This window comes from Arachis hypogaea, chromosome 3 (genome assembly GCF_003086295.3).
Source record: "Arachis hypogaea cultivar Tifrunner chromosome 3, arahy.Tifrunner.gnm2.J5K5, whole genome shotgun sequence".
Taxonomy (NCBI): Eukaryota; Viridiplantae; Streptophyta; class Magnoliopsida; order Fabales; family Fabaceae; genus Arachis; species Arachis hypogaea.
The window spans coordinates 11,696,031-11,708,776 of record NC_092038.1 but is presented as its reverse complement, the minus strand read 5'-3'; the positions used below and the strand labels follow the sequence as shown (position 1 = coordinate 11,708,776).

At 29.7% G+C, this 12,746-nt stretch overlaps 1 long non-coding RNA gene across 3 annotated transcripts; it reads left to right on the top strand.

Annotated features, from left to right (window-relative positions):
* The first annotated feature begins 3,671 nt into the window (after positions 1-3,671).
* On the top strand, positions 3,672-10,550 carry LOC112789504 (uncharacterized). 3 transcript variants are annotated; one of them, XR_003196266.3, is made up of 12 exons: positions 3,672-3,878; positions 4,145-4,216; positions 4,426-4,494; positions 4,639-4,774; positions 5,373-5,456; positions 5,557-5,676; positions 5,758-5,817; positions 6,306-6,485; positions 7,603-7,672; positions 7,980-8,166; positions 8,762-8,805; positions 10,124-10,550. It is a non-coding gene; the product is annotated as an uncharacterized lncRNA (long non-coding RNA). The 3 variants fall into 3 exon arrangements; XR_003196268.3 differs by having other exon boundaries at positions 3,731-3,878; positions 6,296-6,485; XR_003196267.3 differs by having other exon boundaries at positions 3,731-3,878; positions 6,276-6,485.
* The last annotated feature ends 2,196 nt before the right edge of the window (positions 10,551-12,746 follow it).

Sequence of the window (12,746 nt, the reverse complement as noted above, 5' to 3'; positions counted from 1 at the left end):
AACTTTTCAAAATATATTGGATGTAAAAATTTTAACCGGCTATCACTGTAGAAGAAGAGCTTTCTTGCCTCGGATAAAACACAAAACCACAGAGAATTCACGACGGCCTTTTATACTTATCCGGAAGTAATTTCCTGTAAAGTTGAATTTTGCAATAATAATAAACAAATTGCAAGGACAGACCATTCCTAAAGTAGGGATCTATCTCCCTAAACATGTGTTTAGTCATGGCCAATTATATGTTGCTCTGTCTCGAAGTATTTCTCAGTCAACAACAAAAATTTTAGTCAAAAAAAATAGATGGAATAAGTGGAGAATTTACTAAAAATATAGTTTTGAAAAAAATATTGTTACCTTCACCACAGATAATTTATGTTCTTAGTAAGTGTGGTGTAGTTACTTCTTAGTACAATTCAGTCTACATATAATTTTAATCTTTAAATCTTTTTCATTGATATAAATATTTTTTTAAACATATTTCAATTTATTGACGACTAACGACTTATGTTTTTTTAATAGATAATTTGATTTCAAAGGAACTCATCAATATATGCCAGGAGATAAAGACAACGAATTTGAACATATATTTTACACAACAGATACGTACTAATTATCATTAACTAAGACATACTAGATATACTAGAAATATATTAACAAATATCAATTACAGGAAGAAGGATTCCAAAGTCTCTGGAGTACATGGAAAGATGAGCAAGCAATTGCATCAATCAAATCAATAGACAATAAAGTAATTTTTTAAATTAATTACCGTCAAAATTGCATTAAATATACATACTTCTATTTCTATGTTAGTAATCATAATCATATGTTATTTAATAGGTTCATTCCCTTCAAATTTATTCTATTGGTTGGGGAGGAACGATTAAAACAGACAAGACCCAATTCTAAAAGATGATAAAAAAGAAAATACTGCTTCAATAACATACAAGGTAATGCAATCATCGTAATCAGAATGTTATTGATATGCCTATTATCTATCACCTTCTATATTCTTCTTTTTCTATTAAATAAAGAAAAAAAGTATATGCCTAAAATATTAAAAAGTTACTCTGAGATTGTAACGGAGATTTATGTTTTCTATGTCGAATAAAGTTACACAAAATAATTTTAAACCGATGATAATAAATTAAACAATTTTCTTTTTCCAGCAACAAACTCGCAGGAACGGAACCAACTGATGTTAGTAAAGAACAACATTGCAGGTACCTATCATTAGTTTAAGAAACCGCACAAAATAGAGGTAATATCGAATAATTATAAATTTAACTGCTCTACAGAGGGATTGATTGCTTCTTTTGTTGTGCATGTGTAGAAAATCCAATCTCAAACAAGAAATTTTAATTTTACAGGTTTTATTTTTTTATTGTTAAATTGTCGTTTAAATATAATGAAATTTGTATTGGCATATGGTATATTTTATTGATTTCTAAATTTTGTAGTTCTTTAAGGCTCAAGAATTTATTGATAAAGAGATATATGAGGAATTGCTAAAGATTTTTACTCGGTATAAATTCACAAATTACATTAGGCTTATCTTAATGTTTTTACTTATAGTTTGATCTATAGTTCCAAAAAAAAAGACATAATTATTTTTCTTCTATAGATCTGATCTTTACACTTTTTGTAGGCACATGAAAGATTTTTCAAATACAGATCCGTATTTTGCCTTACCACTTAAAAAAGTCCCTAAACAAAGAAAAAAAATATGACTTTTGAATATGACTCATCTTTTGTAAATGATCGTATTTTTATATTTATTTTTATGGCTTTGAATTAGATAGAAGAAGATAATATATTATAATAATTACTATTTTATGAATTATGTTATTTGTAGATAAGTGACGTATGTGTTCATTCTAATTAAATCATTTTCATATTGTTATTGTTTACAGATAGGTAATATATATTATTTGTAGATAAGTGACGTATGCGTTTATTATAATTAAATCATTTTCATATTATTATTGTATATAGATAGGTAATATATGATTATTTTAATTTAAATATTTCTATATTATCATATGATATTCTATATTATTATTTTTAGGTTATTCAAATTTAAAATTTTAAAAATCATTAAAATAATCAACTTTAAATCTTATAGAAAAAGCGACTGAATAGTGCCTGTTAAGCTGCTAGTATAAAATAATTGAAAAATAATAAATAATATAATAAATTTTACCAAATATATGTTAATATTTTAATTATTATATTTTAATAAAATATTTTCATGTGATTAATCATTTTAAAATGATATGTAAAAATTTCTATAATACTTTTTTAAATTTAAACAAAATAGTCTTCGACTAAAAAATTATTAAATTAGTTCTCAATCTTTTAAAATATCAACAAGTTGACAAATATATGGACAAAGTAGATGTTATGTAATGTATCCTTGTATCATTTCATCATCAACATCATTATTATTATTATTTAATCTTCTATTAGATTCAAGTAGTCCCAATGTATGTTTTATATAATGTGTACAATGGGATTAAAATAAAATTAGAATTAAATTAGAGGTAATTAACTAATTTTGGATAGTTTTCAATTTAAAAGTTGAATTAAATCATGATTCGTTAGTTATGGCAATTAATTAATTTTGAGTAGTTTCTTATTTAAAATTTAAATCAAATCATGATTTCTGTCAGAATCAAATTAGGATTATCTCCCTCTCTCAATACGGTATAAACTCTTCTCTTATTCTCTTCTCGAAGCAAAAGCCGGTACAGTGACGCCATAGTTATCAGTCGCCGTCGTCCTCATAGGCCACCGTACATAGGGAGGACGCGCATATTGTGTGAGTCGAGCTCGCAGCACCGCAGCAATCCGGACGTCCAGCGCCTCCATCGCAGTCGGTTTGTGTCTTCTTTCTGTCGCCGGATGTTCACTTTCTCTGTGAACGTAGATGGTTATTATTGGGTGATTAGTTGTAGACAATGATTGGTGGTTATGATTTATACACGTTCACATTGGATGTTTGTTTTTGTATGATTTTGGATGTTCATTTTTTCAAATTTTGCGGATGTTCATTCTTCGAGTAATTCAACAAAACCCAGGTAGCAGCGCTGGGATGATACAAGCGCAGGGTTCAAGGCTGCAACTCACATCGATGACGCTGAACAGTTACAGGTCACGGATGTTCGGCTGCGTGAGGAGTGACAGAAGTTCTTTCGGCAAGACGTTAGCGCGAGGAGGCGAAGTGCGACAGTTCCAGTCGGCAGGAACGGAGGCTACACGTATCATAGAAATAAAGCGGTAGGACGCAGTTGCTGCGCACATGGTGGGGCGGCGGAAAAAGGGGATTTTTGAGGTAAATTGAGAGTAGATATCACAAAAAACAACATAAATACTTCATTGTCTCTCTAACGGGACTCATTTATTTTTTATTTCCTCCAAGGCTCCAAACCCCCCCCCCCCCCCCGGTCCTCCCTTTTTCCTGCCGGGACCCCACCCAAAAAAAAAAGAAAAAGAACGATGCCGGGACCCCACCCAAAAAAAAAAGAAAAAGAACGAAAAGAAAGTTACAGTTCCTTGTAACAAGTTACAAACTATCAGTATTTGCATGATTAAAAATATTCATATTATTTTCAACTGTACAGTGTTTTCAATGCTACTAAATACATTGTTTCTACATGAGGATAAAAGTTATGTACAGAAGAATTATAGAACTTACTATTGAATATATTGTTCACTCCTTCCCTCCAAATTTATATATATGCAAGGAAGGTCCATGATTTATAATTCTTCAATCTTCATTAATTAATAAGCTCTCATGTATTATTGCTGAAGATCAGGTTCGCTGCAAAAGGCGTCCGGTTCAAATGATTTTGCAGATTCATCACTGTAAACTCCAGGTATGACCCGATCTCTGATTTCTTTTGATGATTGATAACTTTGGTCCCCATTGATGTTGAAGAGAATAAGAGCAAATACAAGTAACGATGTTCCCAAACTGACTAAGATATTCCAAATCGGGCATGCTGGTGACCTTTGGAGCCCAGTGAAAATGGAACTATCCTGACACATTCAATATATGCCATGTGATATTGCGACGTTCACTCTGGCTACCAATATCTACATAAAGTTTTTTCTAAACAAAAATAACCTTTTTATTGCACAGTTCGCACTTCTTCATCATATCTATCTTCTCTATTTTGAACGGTGTTCATCATGCCAAAGAAGGTACATTCAGGTGAGTTTTTGTGAATTTATTTTCACTATTTTTCTTTTAAGATCTTATATAATCGTTTACATCTACCAAATACACTCTATTGTAAGGCTCTGAACTGGCATATATATAGTGAAACATGACGTATTCCTTGAAATTGTGAATGAATCAGAGTAAAAGATTTTTGATTTTGGTATACCTAGCTTTACTAACCAAAGCTCCCATCGAAGCAGAGAAGAAGAAAGCTAGCGCCTTCTGCGAAATGCAGGCCAAGGTTGAGAAAGAGATGGACGGTGGTTAAGGTTTTTCTTTTTCCCTAAAATTTATATTTTCATTTATTTAAGCTGATTTGTTTCATTTTATCTGTTAATTTTAATTTAATGTTCAATGCTGAGGTTTTGTTCAGGTTGGTAGTAAGTAGTAACCTTCTCTATTATTTTTTCAAGGTTGTTGAAGATAGAAACCTGACTCTTACCCTTCAAGGGGAAAACTGAGACAGTTAATTTCTTTTTCAATTGTGCTTTTGATTTGGAAGGTGTGCAATACTTGATAACTTTTCAGACGTTATAGATAGAATTGAAGGTTAGTTATTTGGTTGCATCTGTTGGATTGTTTACTTGGTATCTTTATGTGCATAAATCATGTGTAGAAACTATAAATTGTTTGGCTTATTAATGTGGAACAATTATTAAATTTATTTTTCAGAAAAGCAGGATGTAGTTGCAGATAATTAACATTTATATTTACATTATTTCATCGTGTTACTTTCCTAAAGTAATTCAAGTAAGCCTATCCATGCTGGGACAAATACAAGAGCTAAATTTAACAGGTTTAAGATGATTTTGTTAGAGAGTAATAGAAATTGGGAATATACAAGATGTATGATATGCTCCATTTTTTGGGAGGGGTTCAAAAAAAATGAAAATGGTTAGTTTGATATTTATAAGTTTGTTGGAATCTTTTTGAGATTTTTTTCATATTGTTATGTGCTTCCCGAGTCTTTTCGTGTGTATTATTGCTTTTTATGAAATTTTCACTTAATGAATTGAAAAAATAAGTCTTTTCAACTGTGTTAGTTTTTAACTCACTTATAACTTAAATTGGCAAAGCTTTTTATTTTGTGTCTTGAATGAATTGAATGTTTAAGCTTTTTATAAGTTTTTTGGTGCATGCATTATAGGCACAATTTCGAAACAGTATTCTAGACTCACAGAAATTCCAAAGCAATGATGCACTCAATAATGTGCAGGATCTTGACATTATGGTAATGAAATGTGATATATATATATATATATATATATATATATATATATATATTTTTTTTTTTTTTTCTATGATACTCAGTTTTAAAAGTTTGCTAGCAGATGCTACACAATACTTTACTATACTTAACTTTCTTTTTGCGGGGACTTCATGCCCGAGCCAGGGCTCAGGAGGAAGAGATCTTCTCCCTTTGGGAACAGGTTGCTGTTACCTGTATGAAGGTATGGAATATACACAGGTATGAAAGATGTATCTAAATTTTTTTAACTCCATGAAATTAAATGAATTTATTTGGATGCAAGAGCTGCAGATGTTGAATGAGAAATGCAATCTGGAGAGGCAATTCTCTGAGCTAAGAAATGGTTAGTTGAAGTCTTTGTTATTTATGGTTTAACTCCAGCAGTTTGTTGAATTACAAGAAATTTAAAATTAGTATAGCTGATCAGTTTTCAATATTTTGAATTGGCTCTTCATTTGGTCAGAATTTGTCTGGAATTCTAAAATATTGGTTAATCTATCATAATTTCTTTTTTCTTTTAAACGAATGAAGTGGCTTTAGAATTAAAGAAATAACTAACGAGAATTTTAAATAATTTAAGGCGGCTTCTCTAGGGATTCAAATGAGGTGTTACTTTATTTGGTTTTAATGTGTATATGTTTGAATTTCTTAAGAGGCTTTGCAGAATAAAAGGATATCTATTTAGTATTTAGGGGCTTTAAAATCTCTTATTGTAAGCTTTAAACTGCATATGTGAATTAAGTGGTTTTGATGGTTTTGAAGTTTAATTCTACAAACTAAGATTTAAGGCGCGAGCCTTAGGGTTTCGCATATTAACGTAGGCAAATGCAGAGTGGGCAAATTGAGCGGAATGGTTGAAGGTGGCAAATTGAGCAGAGTTGAAGGGCACAAAATCAGTGTCTCTAAGGGAGCATAGCTGAAAGGGGAGGTTGAGAGAATGAATGCTAAGCCAAGGATGGAGAAACTAGAGCTGATTTACTCTCCGAGGCAAGCGTTGAGTATGAGCCCAAGGTTAGTGCCTTCATTTACGTCAAAAATTGATGTTATATTACTTTGATTTGCACTCATCTTAGACTACTCATTATTTGGTATGCTTGATTAGCTTATTTTTACTCATCTGTGATTGGCCTTTAGATGAAATAATATAAATGCAACTTATCATCAATTCATAAGTATCATAATAATAACTGCATAATAACCTTTTGAATTTGATCAGGTACTTTTTGTTTTCTGTGAATTTTTGTGAGACAAACAATTATTTGATAATAACATTTTGAATTTTATCAGGTACCTCTTATATGAACACAGCTATAACTCTTGCTGTTTCAAATTAGTGCTTTAAGTAATTTGAATAATCTCCTACAACTTAGTTTCAGGAACTTCAACTCTTAAAACATAGAGAACGAGCTTAAAGTAACTACCATTATAGTACAGAGGAAAACCCCACGAATGAACGACATAAATCCAGAATATAAGAATGGAATTAGAGAAGCACTAAAAAATTGGTTTCCAGTTTCCACCCTCAGTAACTGATAAATTAAGTGCTGTGAAGAGTTATCAATCAACCAAGTATGAACATAAATCCAGAATATATAGAAGTCTACGGAACACATATTGCTAGCATTAGGAACAATATTTTCAATGATTTATTGTGAATCAAATTGATCTCTTATCTTAAAGCATGCTATTGGTACACTTTTGATATTGCAAAAGGAACTTTCTCCAATTCAAGAATCAAGTCACACAGGCAGTTGTTCCACTTCGAATATTGATTTTTGCTTTGTGGTATAGCGTTTGGTTAGTTTTAGACATATTCTTGCTTTTAATCACTTTTGATGTCATTACTTGATCAAATCGGAAAGCCCTTGATTTCTCCTTATTATGAACTATGAAGCTTATTATTGAGGTGAAAAAAATTTCATAACTACATAATTTGCTATATCTACTGGAGATGTTATAAGAATAAAAAATATCTAACACTTTTGATGGTATATGGGCAGAACATCTAGAGAGGAGTAAAAATTTAGTTCCTTTCAATAGATCTCCAAAGTTGAATTATTTTTTAAAAATTATGTATTTATATTTAATCTGCTTCTCTTTTTCTTTTTTTTTCTTCTGATTTTTGCAGGAATCTTCATCTCTTAGAAACATACCAGTGGTGATTTGTTACAAATGAATGTGCCTTCAAGAATTAGCAGGTAAGGGGGAAATTTTTTTCGAACATTTCAATTGACGAATCCGTCAATTACGAAGAAGTATTTCATTGGTTAGCATCCAAATTTCTACTAAAAGATCAGTGCTTTTTTGTTTTAGTGGCATACCTTTTTGGCTTTCTCAACTATAGATCACTGAAAAATATTAGTTGGCAACTATAGTTAAAAAAGATAATAACTTTTGAAAGAAGTTTCTATTTTTTTTATAGTGGAAAAGAAAATGAAATTGAGAAAGAGAATGATCTTGATTTAATCCAAAAAGCATAGTTGATCTGATAATTAATTTTGGCAGGGAATATAAGTGGAGGAGAGAGTGTTCCAGCACCAAAAGCATCTCCTGAGGCTTGGCAAGGATTGTTATGATGTTCTTAGAGGAGAATAAGAATACTGCTGCTTTGACAACTAAAGCTAAGGTCAGGAAGTTGTCAGTTTTGAAAAGGGCTCAAAAATCCTTGAGGAAAGAGGTTTTATAATGTTAGGTATTTACTTACTTCTTTTGTTATTGTGTTTAAGTTTTTAGTAAATTTCAAAAATAACTTATTCCAATAGTATTTATCTGTTTATGTATATGATGGAAAAGCATTGATTTAGTGTGTGTGTATATATGAACTTTTAACAGTATGTACTCAAGGTGCTACGGAGATAGGTTCTTTCATACGCACTGATGCAATATGCTTTTGTTTGTGTGAAGAAGAATTAGTATATGAGTTCATAATAACACTGCTGCTTCAAAAAAAATCATCCTTTCTAAACTAAAGATTTTCATTTGGGTTCTTTACTAAGAACAGATGAGAAACATGTTTTGGAAAATGCAGCTTTTAGAATTCTAATTTCTTTTGCTTGACCCTGTAGGATTAAAAATAATAGTTGAATCCCATCAAACGTAACAGTTAATTCAACATGGTGTTTTAACTATACCATATATTCTTTCCTTTTATCTTTGTTTTTAGAATTTGAATAAATTGAATATTTTAGCTTATTTTTTATGGCTTTCCTATATATATATGTCTTTAGATTGTTGTTGTATACTTTTTTTAAACTTTTCTCATTCTGATCAATATGGAAATGTTACAGCTTTGCTTAGCCATGATTGCAGTACTCAAAGGAGGCACCAACAGGTACGGAAGTTTCCTGTTATCACATAAAATTGCAGGGTAAAAGTAATTAATACACAGGAAATGCTTTCATAGTAGTGTATTGTAATTCTCGGTGGGAATGTTTGAGTAGTCTAGTGTATATAGCTTTAGTGTATATTATCTAGGATGCAGTTACTTTTGTTTTGACAATTTAGTGTAATATAAGATAAGATTATCAAAATTATCTCATCACAATTCAAAAATTTGGTGCATTACGTGCATTAAAGGTATGAAAATTGAATACTAAACCATTTTTGTAAACATGAAAATTGCGTGGATTAAAGGTATGTTCCTTGCATTGTGTTATTTTATTTTTTCTTATTATTATTAGTAATTAGTAACTAAAGTTAGTTTCTAGCTGCCTAGTTTTAATTTGTTGTTGGGTCATAGGCTGTGTAATTTTTTATTTTTTATTTTTTTATTTTTTACCAAAGATAGAAAAACTTGAACTCATGACCTCTTAAATGAGTATGGAGAGATTATGCCATTTGAACTATAACTCATTTGTAATTTGATTTTTGAGTCATCTTAATTTACATTGGTGGAAAATTGTAGTTCATGACATTTATTGGATTTTTTTCCTTTTTTATTGTCAATTTTTTTAGTGCCTCAAATTAATCAGTAGCTTAATATTTTATATCCCTGTCAAGTACTATATATATACGAATAATATTTTTCTTATAGTGACTTGGATGACTTGATAGCATTTACCATCTCCTTAGGCTTCTGTTTTAGTTTATTATTCATTGATAAGCTTTTGGTACATATTTATATGTATTTTTATTTGTCAATTGTTCACTATGCACTATTGGATACGTGTCTTAGTCGTTGAGAGTTTGGAGAGTATTTAAGCCTATGGTGTTAATTAATTGCTTGCTATATATTTGTGTATGTAATAATGTCATGAGTGCTATGTTGAACATATTAATAAAATAATAATATTATAAAGTATAGTTTAAGTATTTTAATATATGTAATAGTATTCTTTTGCTTGCTATATCTTCTGTTGAATACTCAAAGCAAAAGAAGCAAAAAGTTTTTGAAGCGAAGATTGGAATTGATGAGCCAGAAACTTTGGTGCTCACCTCTCTTTTTGCTTTTTCCTCCCTTTTTTTCGGGGTTAAAAAGCTTCCTTAATTCCTCATATACTCTTTTTTGTTAAGAAGCTTTGGCTGTGAAATTATGGCAAGAGTCTAATTTGTTGGGTTAGCAATACAAAAACCTCATATGAGTAATTCTTTTTTCTTTTTGGTGCACCCATTTGCCTTCTTAACATGTGATTATTTCTTAATATTTATAGGTACTACTAAAAAGTATTATAGCCCAAAAGTTTCAAAAGTTCAGAAGCTCTTGGATTAAACAAACTCATATTTGCCAATGAGCCATAGTTCACACGGCATTCCGCCCCTTTTCCATCCCAAAGGTCTCGGGTTCGAATCCTACCAGCTGCAACCGAGAAGAAAAAATTAGTAAGTATGTAAGGAGTGTGTGAATGTGTATTGTGTGCCGAGAATTGGGGGTTGTCCAATTCATTAGGCAACACCATTATTGATTCGAAGAACTAAAAGAAAATAGTTGTTTCTGAGCCATTGACCACTGTAGTAGCCACTGATTTGTGCTTTAAGGCACTACATTTTATTCTATTTTTTGTATGTGTAAGGATGTTAGCATGTGCTTAAATGTTGATTTGTGTTACTTTAATAGATTAGCCAATTATATATGCTTAAGTAGAAGAAAAATGTTAATTATGTTGTTGTATCAACTATTGTGTTAAGTAACTGAACATCTCAACTATTTTTTTTATTGGAATAATTATGCTAATGAAGTTATATAGGAAATGTGTCTAATTTTCTGAGAATAAATTTAGTTTATGTAATTAATAGTTAGAATTTGTTTGAAGTGTTTGAATAATTCTTATTGGGTTATAAATTTGAGGAAACAATTTTTTTTTTCAGTTGTACAGAAGGAAATAAAAGGAGTGAGGAAAAATAGAAAAACTAACAAACTTATATGGGAAGTGAAGAAAAACTATGGAATATAATGTCTTATTGAATGCTCTTGAAAAATTGACAGCAAAACTGTGTGCCTTTAAGAATGTAATTAAGGGTTAGAGCATGTTAAAGTCTGTTAATGCACACTTCAGGTTGGTTCGAGGGTATTAAATGATACACATCAATGCAATTTTTTATATTTATTATTTGATTATTTAATAGTATATTTATTATAAATCGAATTAGTTAGATTTAAATTTAAATATATAATTGAATATCATATGTTTAATAATTATTGTCTGTGTAATTATAATAAAAATTACTTGTATAAATTATTTAATATTTTTTGGTGTATAACAATAACAAAGTGTTGCATAATAATTTTTTCACATATAAATAAAATTTACTAATATAGACTTAAAAAAAGTTTTTTTAGGCTATCAAAAATAGAAGATGAAACATTATATTACTCTCTACAATAAATTTTTATATAAAAAAAAATTATAAAGTAAGAGTAATCACTATTAATATCAATGGATATATATACCTAATATATTTACTAATTTTTATATTAGAACAAACATTTGGCCCGCGTGCGAATTTTATACTATATTATATATATATATATATATATATATATATATATATATATGTATGTATATGTGTGTGTGTGTGTGAAATTGTGAAATGATCTTTTTTCAATAACTAGCTAATATCTTCTTTTTTGCAAATTATTGTTTCTCTTTTCCAGCAACAGTTTATATTATATTTTCCTACACCTCTCCCTCTTTCTCATTGTTGACTAATTGTTAAATAAAAAGAAATTAATTATATGTGTTAGTAACATTTAGAATTCGGCTAATTTTTTAGATATTGGTCAAATTTTAGTATAATACTTAATTATTAAATTTTATATATTTTTTTTTAATTTGGAGGCGAAACAATTCGTAGGGGACATATTATGTTTTTAATATTTAAATTTACAATATATAACGAACATATTGTATATCTTTACGTTAGTATTCACCTGTATATACTCCCAAGAAAGTTACTCACATTTCACTTCTTTTGCTAAGAATCTGTCTATTTCAAGTTTTTCAACTTGAGACGGGTTGAACTAATACAAAAATAAGGATGTTCGATAGATATCGCAAATTATCCTCTCACAATTTTTTTTGTTGAAAGGGGTGAATTTCATTAAATAAGGCTGTGCCCAGTACATCCAAAAAGGCCAAATTTGTAACATGTGTTAGAGCCTCTTTTTGACCACATATTGTTGTGATAAAAAAAATTATTCTCCACCTCTAAGTAAGTTTAGCATCTAAATATATCTAAATAATTTAGAATCAGGTATTTTTTTTTCATTTTTCTTCTCTCCCCACACTTCTTCTTCAATCTTGTACGTCTTTTTCTTCTCCTCACTTTTTACACCACCACCATTTCTTCTTCTTTCTTCTTCTTTTCTCATTTTTTTTATTTATGATTTAATTTTTGTTGGTGTTCTTGTTTTTGAATTAAGTTTGATTGTCACAATCATTTAAATAATTTCGGTTCATCTTAAATTTAAATAAAGTACACTTAGTCTGTACTTATTTTAAAACGAGTTTACATTCTAAATTTAATTTTTGGTTTATTTCTAAATATAATTTCAATTAATTTCTATTTTGCACAATTTAAAACTCTTCCTGATCACCTTCGCTTCCTCACCTTCGCTTCTTCACCACCACAAAAAGAAGAGAAAAAGAAAAGAAAAATACAGTAGCAACAACGCAAAAAAAGAATAAGTATAGAAAGAGGAACGCGAAAAAAAAGATGCTACGTACGTAAATCAGCGTGAGAAAAAAATACGCATGTAAACATGTTCTTTTAATGAGAGTGGATTTTTGTTGGTGTTGAACCTACTTAAATAAACTTAGATAAAAAAAATACTTA